General features: G+C 36.8%; 1 protein-coding gene across 1 annotated transcript in view; it reads left to right on the top strand.

Annotated features, from left to right (window-relative positions):
- The window catches only part of CPNE4 (copine 4), a 465450-nt gene that overhangs the window by 157821 nt on the left and 290357 nt on the right, over positions 1 to 17272 (top strand). The gene's annotated exons all lie outside the window — the stretch shown is intronic.

Below are 17272 nucleotides of genomic sequence, written 5' to 3'. Positions count from 1 at the left end.
TTGTTCCCTACGGTTTGCTTCCTCAATCCACCTGTGTGCCTAAGGAATGCCTAATTGACGTTGCTTTTTTACCTGACCTTTTGCGTCAGTTTTAAGCTGATTGACAAGTTTAATAAGTGAGGATTTTTTTCTAATTTGCCATCGAATTCATATTTATTAACCCATTTTGTATAGTACCTAACATTGTCGGCACGTTGTAATTGCATATATTTTGCATCTTCAGTTAATGGCGAACCTTGGGATCTTTTTGTGCATTTATTTCCCATTTTATTTTACATAACCCTTCTTATTTTTACGTGGTACAACGATTTTCTCTTTTTCACAGTTTATCTAGAATAACTGTCTACCTATTCCGTTTCCCTGATCTATGAGAAGACAGCAATCTTTCGGTCCCTGACTTATACAAAACAAATCTCCTGACAGACAATGCACATCAAGTCCCTGATCTAAAACAGAAATAAGGTAAATTTCACCTTACCTGAGCCTCCGTGATTGACTGTCTGGTTCGAGTAAATACCGTTTAACTCGTCCTCCAGTCGCAGATCAGAACAGTGGCCGGCCTCTTTTGAATGACAATTTAGTCGGAGGTCTTTCAGCGCAGAAGAACCAATGTGGTTTCTTCCCCGTATGGTTTCATGCCACCTGGCCCATCTGACCTGAGGCGAAGTGAGAGTTTCCTGTCTGAAGGACCAATCTGTCAAAGCAAAAAACAACTTCAAAAAGATCAATACACTGCAGGTTCAGGTTAAGGCACTTTAATCTTGCAGCAAGGAGACGTAAATGTGCTAATACAGAGTTTGTCTAACTAGAATCAGGAAGTGAAGCCATTCTTATACAAAGACATTGCCTACCAAGCTGACGTAACAAATCACAAGTTCTTACAATATTATTTCATAGCAGCTGTTTGTTCATGATTTTCTGCTGACACTGAAAAAAACTTCCTAAGAAAAACAACTTGGCCTTGATGACCACCGGTCAGATACAACTTCTCACTATATAATGTTACCATTCAAGGTACTATGGCTAATTCAAGCGCAAAGCAAGTACAGATTATAGTTCATTTCTTCAAGCAGTCTTTGTTCAACTGTATCTATATTTTCTGCAGCTGTGCATGTTCTCATAACACAAACAGAGCTGATTGTTCAAGTTCAATAACATTATAGAAAACAGTATTGTTCTATTCATTAATTTCCTGACCTAGCAGATAATCATCTGCTTCTCAGTATATTTCCAAAAAGGCATAAAAATGAATTTTGCTGTGCTAGCAAATATTAGGTCAGAGAGCATCTTGCAGTTTCAGAAAGCATATTGCAGTTTGAAAAGCATCTTTTAGTTTCATACAAAACTAAGCTGTACATAAAATAGAATGAAATGTGTTAACCCTTTTAGCTTCTAATAAGCACTAAACACATACATTAATACATATTTTTCTGACAGATGCTCATAAGCCTAGAACTTATTACATAGCAGGAACTTCTTATTGTAACATTTATTAACGTCTGTTATGTACTTCACAGATAAAGATTTTAGTTGTCTACTGATGTACTATGTTCTTCATCTGTAAATATGTTGTAAGTAATTGCTATGTTAAATTGTTAATCGCTATGTAATCCAATGTAACTACTGTCTGTTATTTTAACCGTGGAGCTTTTCTCCCCTGGCCTCCGCTGAAAATGGACCTACGTCCAGTTGGACACTCCCGGTTAACAAATGTAAATAAATAAATAAATAAATAATATGCATATAAAGCTATAATTCTATATACATATTCTTTCCATCTCAAATCTACTACCGTAATTTGTCCTAGTTCCACTATGGTTACATCTAATATTTTAATGCTTTATTGACATAATATGCATATGCTCAAGCATGTTTTCTTCCCCATGTTCCAAACTACCACACCATTCAAAAATTTTTGAGTTTGTGTTCTTTTTCTTTAATTTCTCCAAGTCTTTTGGGTTTCTAATACCATGATGGGAATGGACCCCATTCCTATGTCAAAGTAAGATTAAAGTTCATGAAATTAGTATTGTTTCAATCTTTGATATCAGCCAGAAGTGCTCTTCACAGCACCCACAATGTGCCCAGTAATGGCTTCTTCTGCAATTCATATGAGTTACATGTAATGGTAACATATCTAAATATGATTGTAGATTTTGTTTTTATAAGACCCATTGCTCCTACTACTATTGGAACTGTCTAGGTATCTTTCTTCCACATTGCTCTCATTTCTGCCTGCAGATCCTGATATTTTATGACTTTGTGTCCCTCTGTACGCAAGACACTGTAGTCACTGGGTGTGGTGATTTCAGTGGTCAGTGCTACTTTTGTCTTCTTTTCATAGACCGCTATATCTGGTTTTCTAGCATCTGTCTTTTGAACTGTTGGAAATGGATGATCCCATGTGATATAAACTTCATCATTTTCTATAATGCTTTGTGGCTAATGTTTCCAGTGTTTTTCAACCACTTCAATACCATAATGTTTGCACAATCCCCAATGCAACAATCTTGCCACATTATTATGCCTTTCAGTATACAGACCTTCTGCCATTAATATGTCACAACTAGCAACAAGGTGTGTGAATGTTTCCAATTCAGTTTTACAAAATCTACATTTGTCTGTTTCTCCCACATGTTCAATGGACATTGTAAACCAACAAATATGTGGCCTACTATCTTGGGCCACCAATATAAACATTTCATCTCTTGGTTTGAATTTGCCTCTCCTTAACGATTCCTGCATTTTTTTCCTGATCAACATAAGGTTCTTCCAGAAGTTTTCTGTACTTGCAACTATAGTTATGCATTTTCCACATTTCATGCCTTCTCATCTGGTCCTTCACTTTATATTCTTTCTTTAGTTTTCTGGCACATTCAGTTGCTGCCTGCATTTTTATCTACTTCTGGCTTGATTTCCATTTCTGCTTGACATTATATGCTTCTGCTAGAATAAACAGAGAAGTCATCTTAGATTTATTCTCCTCATGTTTTAAAACATTCACTACATTTGGGTCTTGTGAGGTCAGCAGATATGTGCAGAGTCCCGTGACTGCAGATCTATACATGTAATCAATTTCAAGGAGGCCCATCCCTCATTTGCAACAGGGAATATATAATCTTGGTATGCACTGATTTTTAAATCATTTGGTGAGCATGAAGCATCCTTCTTGTTTTCCTATCTAATCTGTCCAACATGTTTTGGGGCCAGTCAACCACTCCAAAACTGTAAGTTAGGACAGGAAGAACAAATAGGTTTATAGCTTGGGATTTTATTCCTAGATGCCAATGCTGTTTTCAGGATTAATTTAAGTCTTCTAAATATTCCTTACTAAGTTTTATTCACATTTATTCATGTTTTATTGTTGATCCTTCATCAAGTCCCAAATATTTATATATTCCCTTTTGCTCTGTTAATAATCTGATATCTTCTAAAACAATAATATGTACATCTACTGCAGCACACCATTGTAATATACCTATTCTCCTCTTAAGATTGCTCGTACTGTTCACATATAAACCTAATATTTTTACCCTTTCCTTTCTTATTTTCTCTAAGCATTATATTTTTTGAATTTTTTGCTTTCTTTAACTCCTTTCTCTATTGAATTATTTTTATTTCTTACTGTACACCAGTCAGCTTCTTCCTCACTTGTCTCCTCTGTTTATTTTTCCTTGTTACTTTCTACAGCTTCATGTACAACCTCTTTATCAGTCACATCGTTTTGTACATTTTCTTGTATAACACATTCTTCTGTCTCTTTCTCTTGTATAACTTTATTTTCATTTTCTTGCATATTCATTTCACATTCTAGCCATGAATTACCAGAATTGCCCAATTTTTTGGACTTTAAATCACATTTTTTTGCATTATGCCCTGTTTTGCCACATAAATAACATCTTTTTATCACATTCCTTGATTAAATGATCATTTTTCCACAAAAACAATTCTTTGGTTGACCCCTGTATTTCACAAAACATTAATAATATTAGGCACATGCATAACATTATCATTTTCCATTTTCAGTATTGCTCCACATTCCCATCCTCCAGTCCATAGTCCTCTTTCATCATATATTTTTGTAGTGTCCATTATTTCTTTACATATAGTTAACAAATATTCTTTCAGTTATTTTGCTTCAACTTCAGTTCTGAATTGGATAATTTTTCCTTTTTTGTTTATCTGTAAAAAGCTTGGACAACATATTCTGACCATAGATAAATATTTTTCTTTTTTTTCATATGCACCCAAAAAAATGTTCACGACCTGCCCAGTCTTAAATATCAAATCACAAAAAGTCTGTTTATTAATTAAAATAAATGCTCTTACCTCTTTTGCTTTGACATCCAGAGGTGGTATAACAGAGTCTCAAACTTCCTACCTGTCCAAACTTTCTTTTTTTTTACTGCTCACACATACTGTATACTTTTTTTTTCTTTTATTTCTTCTTTCTTCTTTGCTCCTTCTCCAACAGTTTGTGCTTAAGTTTTTGTCTCTAGAACTTTTTCTGGTACAGTCTCTTCTTCTCATTTTTCTTCTTCTATTTTTCCACGATGTCACTCCATGAAATTGCTGCTCCATTTTCTGGATCACTTTGGTTTACCATTTCTTCTAAATAATCTTCTCAAACACACACACCCAATTGGAGGGCTGTAATTATGCATTTTTCAGAGGTTACTATCCGTCCTTCAATCTCCTCTGAAAGTTTTCCTCTGAATCCATCACTGTTTCAGCTGCAATCGCCTTTTCCTCCAATGGCGCTATTTTTTCTGCATCCACATCATCAGAAAAAAAATCTACCATTTCAACTACATTTTCAGCAACTTTCACTCCAGTTTCAGCAAAAGCTGAATCAGCGTTGTTTTCTCCCCATTCCTCCTGGCTGCATCTGTGCCTGAACAGGAAACAGGAAGTCAGGATGTGTAACACACCAAGAATAGGGGAAGTTCCTAGGTGCTCTTGCCAAAATTTCACCTAGTAAGTAAGAATACCAACTCAGGTTTTCCCTAAAAAGAGGCCATCGGCCTAGGAGGACTAACTTGGTCAACAAATCATAAATAAATAAATAGACAGGTAGACCGATAGGCAGATAGATAAAGAGAGACTGAGATAGACTTAGAGATACAGATACATACAAAATGTAATTTTATATCTGGAATATATTGAGTAAATATCAGGACACTGCTGTGCAGCCTTACAATACTGTAGTGGCTACATGCACACAAGTCTGTAAGAGGACAAACAGCACTGTGCTCTGAGAATTGGATGACTAAATTCAATCTATACTGCTTCTGTTAGCATTAATATGTAGGATTATGAAGATCACTTCAAAGAGATGCTGTGAAGTACAGAGCTCATGAGACATTCCTATGACCTTCTTATGTCTCATGAGATATAGAAAGCTAAAACTAACCTTTTTGTGGAGGGGCATACCCGCCTGCACTCCACACATGGGAAACTGTGCCATACACATCCTATGTTATTATATATTAAAGCTTTGGGAATGCAGAACAGTTTGGTAAGAGCATATTCCCTTGTTGCTGCAATGCAATCTTGCACAAAAATCAGCCAGCTAAAACACCATTAAAGAGAAGGTTCACTCATATAAGCATTTTTTCCCAGCAGTAAAAAGTGTTCGCTCATATGAGTGTTCAGTCTTCTGAACTGTAACCATTTATGTGTGTGTGTGTGTGTCTGTGTGTGTGTGTGTGTGTGTGTGTGTGTGTGTGTATGTGTGTGTGTGTGTGTGTGTGTGTGTGTGTGTGTGTGTGTGTGTGTGTGTGCGCGTGTGTACCTGTGTGTGTGTGTGCACGTGTGTACCTGTGTGTATGTGTGTGTGTGTGTGTGTGTGTGTGTGTGTGCGTGTGTGTGTGTGTGTGCATCTCCCCTTCTTTCTCTGTCTCTCTCTATATATATGTGTGTATATCTATATATATATATATATATATATATATATATATATATATACATACATACAAAACCAATGTTTTTGTAGGGGGTAAGCCCCACTCCACCCTTCATACCCCCTGCTAGTTATATATAGCAACTCAGAAGTTGCATAATAGTCAAAAAAGGGCATAAAACTTTTCCTACTGTAATTTTGATTTTGTCAGTGTTTTTTGTTTATAGATAGTTTTAAATTTAGATAGTTTTGCTTTTTGCTGTTGATGTTTTAACTGTCAGTACACTGCAGTTTAGATTACTGGATGGTGCAGTTGTGCAGCGGTGAACATTGTTGCCTCACAGCATGAGGTTCTGTGATTCAATTCTCGGCTGGGGTGCCTTCTGTGCAGAATCTGTATGTCCTCCCTGCATTTGTGTGGATTTCCTCCAGGTGCTCTGCTTTTCTCCCATGTTACAAAGACATGCATCTGGAACGTTTCTTTCTGGGCTTCCACTGAAAATTGGTTTGTTCCCAGTCAGACCTTTCCTGGTAAACAAACATTAAATAAACTTTAAGTAGATACATATATGTATATATATATAGAAGCGGAGTTTCTGCAAAAGTGCTCACTAATTTTTTTTAAATAAGCCATTCAGCCTACTGTGGATGTCTGTTTTTTATTTTGGTATTGATATTTGGACTTTGTCCCTGTCCCTTCTGCATTCTTTTTTTTTTTGCCTGGTTATGTATAGATATACACAGATGTAAATGGTTATATTTCAAACCACTGACATGCCCAGGCATCAAATCACAACTGATCAAGGCCAGTATTCTAAAAAGGCAAACTTTTTGAATAAACAAAATAATGAAAATAAAAAGGATCACAAAAGGAAAAAGCAGTACAATTCCCTTTTCTAATGACATAATCCTGCAACTACCTTTAGACTAAATTGGTGAATTGATCTGAATAGTTGTAGTGTCATGGGAAGCGTTTTTATTTTACTTATTTATATATTTGGCATCTGTTTATCAGGAAACAAAACCTAATACTGAAAAACAATATATTAACTAAGTAAAAAATTAAACTTTACTTCATACAATGTGAACTTACATATACAAAGTGCAAAATATTTGGACAGATATAACAAGTTAAAACCGAACATTTTCAGTTGTTAAAGAATTCACAAGTTACAGTTTATAGAGATAACATTAAACACACTAAGTAGACTCTTTGGAACAGAGATGACTAGATAATATAGCCTAGAGAAAAAATATATATGTCCTTTATCTAAGAAACAGATTGACTAATTGCAGAAACGAGGAATTAGAAAGAAATATGCTAGTGTGGAAGGAGGGAGGTACTACTTCAGCATGGGTTAGTATAGTAGCAGGGCCAAGTCTTATTTATTATTTTATGGGTTCATAGGTGTATACCAGGCTAAGTACCACAAGGGCCTTTTTAAACCTAGTCATGCATCCCAAATCTCTGACAAATTCTGGTACCTTTGATAAGTGTAAGCAAGGGCTTGGGAGATGAAACATTTACAAGCGGGCTGCCCATGTCCATTTGAGACATAGGTGCCGAATTAGGGAAGAATTTCCTATTCCCCATATAATTGTCCAAATTACACTTGAATTGGGTTAGGGAGGAACTCAATTTCACATGAATGGGGAGCCTGTTCCAGAGAAGGGGTAGTCTGTGAGACACATACATGTCTCGCCAGCAGGACTATTTATATCACAGGCTAGGTTTAAGTCTTTAGAATGGGTAATAATAGTTCTGTGTGTTTTGCAGATCTCCAGGAGGTCCATCATGGCGAGGTCGGACAATGTCTTGAATGACAGGCATAGATCTCTATTCAACAGCCTGTAAAAGACAGAATACAGGGATAGGACCTTGAGGCAGTCTTCAGAGGACATGTTACTTATGCCATGTATTCTTTTAGTGTGGAACCTCTGTGGAAGTTCCAGTTATTGGATATGCCTGGCTAGGCACATACCACAGGGGGTATTTTACTCAATGATCTTTCTCATGAATGCCGAATACAGTGGAACAATGTCCTCCTTGGAGCTAGATACCATACCTTTGTTTATGATTTGCACAACATAGAATGATTTCCTCACTGCTGTAGATAACATGATGATCAAAGGCTAGAATACTGTATATGTGTGTCCCCAAGTCCCTAAGTACTGGGTCAACTCTCAGGGGTGTATTGTTAGTATGATAGTTACCAGGGGTGGATGACTTCCCAAAGGATACTATTGTGCATTTCTTGGCATTTAGGTTTAGTTCATGGCTCTGAAACCAGCTATTTGTATGTTTCATCCCTTCCTGGAGAACATTTGTGTCAATGGAGGGTTCTGTGACTGCTCCTAATCTGCAGTCATCTGCAGATTTAGTCAGCCAGAGGCTAATGACATTGGTATTGACGTCAGAGAAGTCAAGGTCAAAAAGAAGCAGTCCTAGGACCAATCCCTGACTGGCCTCTTTGTAGAGGTGGACTCCCCATTTCTAACTTCCTGGGTCCTATCTCATTGACAGCTGGCTATCCACTGGGTGGCATAATGGTTTATACTTAACCTCTTGAGCTTGTCAGCAATGCCCAAGTGGGGTACTGTGTCAAATGCCTTGGCCAGGTCAAGGTAGGCAGTGTGAACCATTTTGCCTTCATCTATTGCTTTGCTGACCTTTTCAAAGAAGTCCACCAAGTTCAGAAGGCATGACCTGCACTTGACTAAACCAAACTGGGTTGGGTCCAGTGTCTGGAGATTTCCTATGTCATTATTGATCATTTCCAAGATAATTCTTTCCATGACTTTGTTTAGGAGCCTAACGAGACTTCTGGGTCTAGAGTTTTCAGGATCTGTAGATGGCCCACTTTTGTGCAGAGTGATGACTGTTGCTGTTCTCCATTTGTGAGGCACAACGTCTATTTGGAGGCTACATTTAAATAGCAATTCCAGAGAGCCTGATAGGTCAAGTTTATGCTATTTAGAAGGCAACCTGTGATGTTGTCTTGGCCCATTGATGCAGTGTTCTTGGCCTTACAGAGAGTATTAAGGACCTATTCCCTAGCGAGAGCAGAGGGAGCTATATTTGATGATATTTCCTGAGGGTGAGAGAGGGTTAAGTTGAAGCTGAATTTGTCGGCTAGTGGGTTTACTCTATCTTCTGGCTCAGGGTAGGTAGCTGCATTAGGATTGAGCTCTGCAAATAATTGTGTATTGCCTCTGAGGTTGCTGGCATAGCTAAAGAATGCTGCATGGTTGTCTTTGGCCTGGAAGGCCAAATTTACCTCAAATATGGCTTTGGCAGACATTATTTGTCCTCTGAGTTGTTTGTTTAGTTTGCTGAGAGTGCTTTTATCTTAATGGGTGCTACCCCTCCTAATTTTTGCCATAGTTTTTTTCCAGGCTTGTTTTATTAGTTAATTCTGTACTTCTTCCTGGTGGGTACATTTGCCTCTGTGCAGCTATTAACATGCTTGTATAGGGCTTCTGTGAACAGTTCCATATAATCAGACATGTTCTTAAGGTTTATGGAGACCTGAAATTTTGCCAGGTTATCACTTAGTAGTAGGAAGTTAGCCTTAAAGTAGTTCCTAAATATTCCAGGGTTAGCTGGGCTTCAAGGTTTTATTTTTACTTCAAAAGAGACCATTTTGTAGACTGACCTTATGAGAGAAGACATACTTGGAGGCATGCAGCACTCTCACATATTAGTGAGTACCAGATTCAGTATGTTTGCACCTGTGGTCCAGTGAGTTTGTGTTTACAAAATCCAAGAATCTCTGTGCCTGTACATTTGGTGTTATATATGATTCCTGTGGTGGTGCAGCGGTAGCGTTGTTGCCTCACAGCAAGAGGTTCTCCCATTCGATTCTCGGCTATTGTGTTGGGAGTGCCTTCTGTGTGGAATCTGCATGTCCTCCCCGCGGGTCGAGTGGCATTCTGAAAGACATGCATGAATGGGCGCACCTTCGGTGAAGGTTAGGCATCGAGCTGGCAACTCGGTACCGTGAAAATCTACTGCCAATCATTAGTGGACCGGAGTTCCACTGTGGCAACCCCTAACCGGGAAAAGCCGAAAGACAACACATATGATTCCCAGTTAATAATGTGATAATTAAAGTCACCCATGAATATGGTATTGGGTTGGATGGTGAGTGTTTTCAGTAATTTTAAGTATATGTTATGGATTTCCTGGGTCATAGAAGGGGACCTATAGCTTGCAAGGAGGTGGTATGAGAGTTTGCCTGTAGTGATTTGAATGTGGAGAAGCTCAAGTGCATTGTTCCTGTTTGACCAGTCTTGAGGTATATTTATTTTTATGTAAATTGAGATGCCTCCACCTTTAGTCCCTGTCTTTGTAGTAGCTGGTCTAAATGTGTGGAATACATTATAACCTTGCATTGCTGGTGTGCTGTCCTTGGCTTAAATAGCATGCCAGTGACTGCGCAGATGTCAGTATTCTCTAGGGTGAGGAGAGCATGTAGTGACTGGAGGTTTTCATTTAGTCAGTTATTAAAGTCAGTCATCTTCTGTTCATATTGTGGCATCATCCTTGGAGAAGTTAAAATGCTGCTCAGTGCTAGGCTGATATCAGCCTTGGTACACATATTCTGAGACCTTCATGATGACTCTCTACATATAGTTTAGAGAGGGACATTTCACGTCATTTACACCTACATGGACTATGACTGAGTCATACTGGTACTTGTTGTCCAATGAACTGAGTGCATAAGTAATGTGGCAGATAATGGCCCATGATAAGCTACTGATCGTGACTTTCTTTGTAGTCAGCCTGGTGAGAGGGACATCAGTGAGTCTCACAATGGATTTTCCAGTGACCAGAATGTTGGATTGTGTGGTGGCTTGCCTTATGGGCTTAGATATAGAGGCTCCATGAGATGTGACTGTATGTTTTAATGTGGGTATTGTTTTGAAAGAGTACATTCAGGAATGCTGAGGGTATTTGTTATATATACTTTGTCAAGGAGGTTTGGGAAGTTTACATTTAAGTGCCTCAGCATATGTGGGTCTATGAGTCTGCTTTGAACTGTTTATGGTAGGTGCAGCATGTGTACTACTGACAACCTGATTGACATTAGGAGTGTTTGTATGTCAGAGCTTTTCCTCCAGTGACATTGTGTAAATACATCTCTCAAATACCATATCAGTTTCTTTGAGAATTAGCTGGTTGTCAATAAAAATGTGGCAATGTCTGCATTTCTTCAGGATGCCAATTTCTACCAAACTGGTAACAGAGATCGTGGGGAAGTTCATATCCATGGCAACAGCTCTTTTTTAATGGATAGATGGTTGCAGTGAGAACATGAAGTAATGGCAGGAGTATCTGGTTTGCAACTCTGAGAACAGTACTTTCTGCCCTGTGTAAAACTGGTAAAATTTCAAATATACTATACATAAAAAAGTCATCTCAATGTATTTGTGTCTATATTGGGCACTGCCAGTCACTTGAGGGGAAACTTTGAAAGGTAATCTTTAAGTAGTTGTTTGAAGTGAGAGGATAGAGGTAAATCTAATTTCTAGATGGTTAGAAATCCATTGCTTAGTGCCTGAATATGAGCAGATATTTTGGCCAGAGTATTTGTGGGGTTTATATTTTGTCAGGTAATGAGTAATGTTAATGTTAGTGTAGGGCCAGAGTGAGGGTTAGTGTGCACCACCATATTAAGGTTAATCCTAACCCTAGGCTTAACCCTACAGCTTACCTTACAAAAACCCTTCCCATAATACTACCACTACACAAGACATTTCAGACACACACTATATACAAAAACACACATGCATAACTCTAACTATATCCCTTGCCTACCCTTACTCTGATCCTAACCTGCAACACTCCAACCACATTAAATCTCTACCCTTACCTTGCTCATATTCATATCTTAGCACACAGATTGAGGATGGCATAATGGTTAAGGTGCTTACCTCACAAACATGGGGTACGAGGTTTGATTGTCACCTTGGTAACAAAAGTTGTCTGGGTTTAAAATGGTCCACAATTGCAGCTAGCCTAGTACTTACCTGTGAACAACACTAAATCTACCACCTTAGCTAACCTTTACTCTAATCCTAAACTAAAAACACAGAAACATGCATACATAAACTCACTCTTACCCTAATGCCAAAATGTTCAATAAACCCAAACATTTTATCATTAACATAAGAAACCCACATTTATCTTTCAAAGTCCACATTCCTCTTTTAAACGTATCCACAATTCAACCCACAGTGCACTCAATAAAGATTGCCTTCAACTAAAATTACATACCTAGAACTCCTTCAACAAAAGGTAATAGGAGAGACCCAATATATATGTGTGTGTCTATATATATATATATATATATATATATATATATATATATATATATATATATATATATATATCTATATTTTGTCACTATTGAAATGACACCCGACCCGTTGTGCAAAAATGGGAAAAAGAGTTGTGGATGGATGGATGTGTGTGTGTGTCTTTTTCAAAGTGATGATCACAATCCACCAAAACTCGACTCAGTGAACCTTTGAAATGGGCTTTTAACATGAGTTCTGCAAGGTGACAAATCCATGTCTCTTCTTTAGTTTATGTTTAGTGAATTCAATTTTGATGGCATACCATGAGTTGTTCACAGTCCACTCCAAAAAAAAAAAAAACAGAGTGATACCACTTTGTAGCCTAGATATATATATATATATATATATGTATATATATATATATATATATATATATATATATATATATATATATAATATAGATATTTATCTGTGTAAATATATATATATATATAATTCAAATAAATCTCTTTTTCCTCTATAGTTAGGTATGCATTGCACTTCCTTTCCCTGTTTTAATTTCTCCAATTCTTTTAGGTCTCTAACACCATAATGTGAATGGACCCCATTCCTAAGTCAAATTATAATTAAAGTTTATGAAATTAGTATTGTTTCAACCTTTGATGTTTTCTTCACAGCACGAGCAGTGTGCCCAGAACTAACTTCTGCATTTTATACAGTGACAATTATCGGTATCAAGTTTTCATAAGACCTTAAATTCTTTTTATAAGACCCATTGCTCCTACTACTATTTGAACTGTTTGGGTATCCTTCTTCCACATTGTCCACATTTCTGCCTGCAATCCTAGTATTTTATAACTTAGTGTTTCTCTGTACTTACACTATAATCATTGGGTGTAGCAATTTCGGTGATCAATACTACTTTTGGCTTCTTTTAATGGATTACTATATCTGGTTTTATCACATCTATTTTTTTGAACTGTTGGAAATGTGATATAAACTTCACCTCCTTTTCCCAATATACCATTGACACTGTTGCTTTTACCAGGATTTGATTGTACGTTTCCCCTCTCATACATGATAATCTTGCTTCATAAGAAACAGCCCTATTTAAAAACAAAATCATACAAGTCAACAACAGTAGTAGAAAATTCAGAATAAAAATGTTTAAATAGTGCCTACATTTGAACCTCTAAGAATAAGATCCTATTAAATAATTTTACATCATATGCAGTCACATTTAATCTCTCATTTCATTCAGAAACCATATTTAAAGTCACCCCAAAAATGTTATTGTTCCTGTCAAGTTTAGTATATGAACAGCTTCATCTTACTATAGTCTACAGAACGTGTTTTTTTTTTTCACAATAAAGTAAACATGTACTGTAATGAACTCCTTGAAAAGATAATGCATCATGCATTTTGTGGAAAGAATGTACTTAGGAGCCTATATATATGTAAATGCACTAAAGAAATTGCACAATAAGAAAGAAAGAAGAGCTATATTTCAGAAACTGATACTAGCATTTATTAGCAATAACCACTACATCAGTCATTTCCATGCAGCTGCATACAATTTGCATAATATATTCTCATTCTGAGAACAGTCAGATGATATTTTATTGCTAGTTCATGTACACAGTTCCTTCCATATTATTTCCACTCCATTAGCTGTAAGTTGACAGCTTTGATGCCTTAATTATTAGCCACATACATAGCTGTTTCTGTTTCAGTGCAGGTATAGTTATATACATATTCATGGTTTATACAACATTAAGTCCATATAAACCTTTTTATAACTACTCTTGAAGACACCATATTAAAGGTGAGCCATGGAATAAAAGAAATATTGGACCTCTTTCTCTTTGTTATTAATGTGCATCTTTTTATTTAGCTCCTAATGAATTTATGTTAACAGCCTGCATAACTCTAACATTAACAGTCAGCACCAAACAAAGTCTCTTCTATAGCAGAGAGTACTTAGCAGCACTTAAAGCTAAGGTCAGGTATTGGTGTAGGGCCAGTGCCATGCAGAGGTGAGGGATACATTTAGGTTTTGTTGGAATTGTGTGTATTTTGTTTTCTCACCTAATGTGACAGAATTCTGGTTCATCCTTTTAATATCCTATTCTCTGCCCATTTACGTTGTATAATATACCAGAGTAAGACCCTGAAATTAACATTTTAGTGCTACTTCCTGAAATGCAATAGTTCTAAACGTATTCCCATCCCTGCCCCTAAAGGCTAATGATCTTAAGAGCAGCATCAATGACACTTTATACTGGCCTGCTAGCAAAGTATTTACAATGGCACAAAATATCCTGTAAGATCCATAATGTATGACTTTTCAAAACTCGGGAGCCAAGATTCCATTACTACCTTTCCTGTTTGTACTCTCCTGTCTTCTTTCCTTCTTCTGGTATGGTTTGCAGTAAGTGTGCCCTTATATTCAAGGAATGAAACATGTGTAGTTGAAAATGGAAGATTATTTTGGCAACTGCACCTAACTATTCTAGCACAACTTTATTCTGAGACTTTGTACTGCCAGCTGTCTAACAATCTCTGCAACTTTTCCAACTTTGAAACCATCCTATTGAGAGCACATACAAATAGCAGAGTATCTATTTCAACTCCCTATGTGTTAGTGGTTATTGAAATGGGCATGAACTCCATGAATGTGCTATCTCAATGATTTTTTGATGTCCAAAATGCTGAGGATAAGGATAAGCAAATAATTTGCTATTACTATACCATCCCATACCTATGGTTTTGACTGTATTGGTACAAAGCTCTAAGTTATTTCTCCTCATCCAGTCCTGCTTCCAGAAAGTCACATTATTAATCTTGGAATCAAAAAACACACATCAAAGCAGCTAAGTAAGGGCACAGGGAAAAAGCCAGATTACTAAAAACCAAAAAGAACACTCCATTCACCAGTCAACCACAGGAGTTTAATAACTAGTTATGCCCATTCATCTTTTTATGTCAAAGACTTCACCACAACTGAATACAAAACACACATACCTCTTGTCACTTGCCAAGTCATGAAGAAACTGGCAAATGTTGGGGGTTCTTAGTCAAGCAGGTTTATTATATACAAACACATCATAAATGAAGCTAAGTAACTTTAACTTATAAACAAACTAGCTATCGTGCACATAGATGTTAATGCTCTGGCTGCACCTTCAAAATGGCACTGAACATAACACATGCTTGGAATTTATATGCACACACAAACTTTAGAAATTCTTCTTAAAGGTACAGCACACTTGTTAGTCTACACCTCTCCTTTTAGAACAAACAAATTGATCATGTGATATAACCATGAGGTGTCATTAAAAGCAATTCAATCAGTTAAAATTATATCCATATCTAAGATTTCATTTTTAAATACCATCCATTCAGCAAGCGTTAGTAACTTATAAATGTCCAAATGAAAAGAGAAAAAGAAAAGGGAAAAATGTATAAATATGAATTAAAAACGTTTAAAAAAACATTTTATATGTACCTTTTAAATAACTATTTAAGTAGTAAAATTTGTCTGCTCTCATCTAGAATACACTTTTAATAGAAACTGAATCATTACTACCTGGAATATAGATGGCATCTAACAGTAACTGCCAAAACATCTCTCTGTATTCCATTCTGTTTTCCCAATCTCCACCTCTAATTGGAAAAAGATTTTTTTTCTAAAATAAAAAGTGTAAATCATTTAAAATTAGTGCATGACATAACATGCATACAAATGGGCATTGTTCATATCACCTGTTCTAATGCTGTGATCATGTTCACAAATCTTCTGTTTTGGTCCCCTTTCAGTTCCCTCCTCATTAAATTATTTCAAGAATTTTTCAGATTCTCTGTCCTCTTTCACTTCTCTTGAAGATGATGCAGTACTTTCAGCAAGTTAACCAGTGACAAGTGAACATCCAGCATAGAGACAGTGCCTCGCATCTAACAAAGCTAGCATTGCCATGATTTTCTGAACAGTAGCCATCTGTTAGTATTGGCCTTTCCTTCAGCTTTGTGCACATCCGTTTCTTCAACAACAGGTATTCCTTAATGTCAACTTTCTATTTTATTTGGAGAGCAGCCCCACTCAAAGATGAATTGCCACTCTGAACAGGAGGAGAGGCATATGGGAAGAGGAGTAAATTTTGGAGGCTTTTAAGTTATCATTCCATTACACACCACAGCCTGTTCCTTGCGTGTGGCATCATCCAATGCTGCACCTCTGTGTCTGACTCTAGAGAGGTACTGCATACTGCCAGTGAGAGCCTAACCTTCATCTTCATTATTATATCATATCATTCTAGGAGCAGGCTTAACTAGTCAGGCTAACTGCATGAATCCTACCCAAGAAAACTGCTAATGAACTGCACTATCTAATCCATTACAGCATTCAAACTTATTCTTCATACTTACAATGAGGCAGATGAACTTCTTAATATAGAATAATAGAAATATTAAGGGAAGTGAATTTCATTACTTTGAAGTAACTTGTCTTTATGCTAAAATGTACTTTATAAACATTTGACACACACTTTATATTCTACATATTAAATTCTGTCTTAAACAAGGATCCCATCCAGTCTTCCAGATAAGCAACTATAATCATCTTTCCATCCTTATCTTTCTTATGATTATAGCTGTATTGTTTTGGGCTATTTCTGTTTCTAAATAGATGCCATCAAAAATATGTTGGCTTGAACTTTGCCTTTCTGACACGTCACCAGCAATATGGCCACATCCATTTTCATGGACACTTTGTGCTTGCATGCTTTCTAACTGGAGAATTTTAAGTTCCTGCCCTGCCATTCCCAAGATGATATCATGACCTCTGACAGCATGAAATAATACATATCACTCATCATGACTACTGCACCTGTGTTTATGCATAGTGTACAACCTACAAGAACAAACAAAGCCATAAATTCTTCATGACAAGCAACAGTGAGAGAGAATGTTTTTATAAGTTTCAAAAGCCCATCAATGCAGTTATCAAGCAGCAATACTCCAAGTGAAGTACTACCTACGCCCAAGCTGGTTACCTTCATCACCCCATCT

This window comes from Protopterus annectens, chromosome 3.part1, assembly GCF_019279795.1.
Source record: "Protopterus annectens isolate FY-2018-M chromosome 3.part1, PAN1.0, whole genome shotgun sequence".
NCBI lineage: Eukaryota > Metazoa > Chordata > Ceratodontiformes > Protopteridae > Protopterus > Protopterus annectens.
The sequence above is the reverse complement of the archived record's forward strand: the minus strand, read 5'-3'. Positions and strand labels throughout refer to the sequence as shown.